Source organism: Tupaia chinensis, unplaced genomic scaffold (assembly GCF_000334495.1).
Source record: "Tupaia chinensis unplaced genomic scaffold, TupChi_1.0 Scaffold000294_2, whole genome shotgun sequence".
In the NCBI taxonomy this organism is placed as follows: Eukaryota; Metazoa; Chordata; class Mammalia; order Scandentia; family Tupaiidae; genus Tupaia; species Tupaia belangeri.
Genome location: NW_006159780.1, coordinates 1359246 through 1359936, shown reverse-complemented (window position 1 = coordinate 1359936; position 691 = coordinate 1359246).

Genomic DNA, 691 nt, shown 5'->3' with positions numbered 1-691 from the left:
CTCTTGCCCTGCCCTGCAGGTGAAGGCCCTGGTCCTCACCCCAAATCCAGGTATAGCTGTCCGTACCCTGGCCTGGCTTCTTGTATGTGTTCCAAATGTCCCCAGGTGTCTCATGGCAGGAACCTTCTCTGGGATTTCCACTAGGTACTCAGAGAGCCTGACCCCACAGGGAATGGGTTCTGGCATGCCTGCACGTCCTGGCATGCAGGGCTGACCCGAGGCTTTCATCTGCCTGGAGTATGCGACTTCGTCAGGGTTACTTGAGTGCCCTGCTAAGCTAAACTGCTAAGCTAAAACAAAACAAAACAAAACTCCTGCATTTTTCTGAGCACAGCCATTGCCAGGGATCAAGACATGATCAGCCACGGCCCTGATCTAGATCTGGATAATATGTCGAGTGCTCATCAAAGCCCATTAAGATGAGGGCTTCAGTTCTTCTAAGAAAAATAACTGGGTGTGCTGTAGTTTTTAAACAACTTCCTAGACAAGACAGTGTGTAAACCAGGCTTGGGAGGAGAAGAGTCCTGGTGGTTTTCCCGAGTCCCAGCGGCAGGAATGATCATCACAGTTGAGGCAGGGCATAGGCACATCCCACATCATTCTGTGAGCCCTGGTGGCCCCATTCTCCCCTTACAGACTCTAGCTCAAAACACTGAGGGGAGTCTAGGAGTCGCTTGGACAGGTGCCCAGA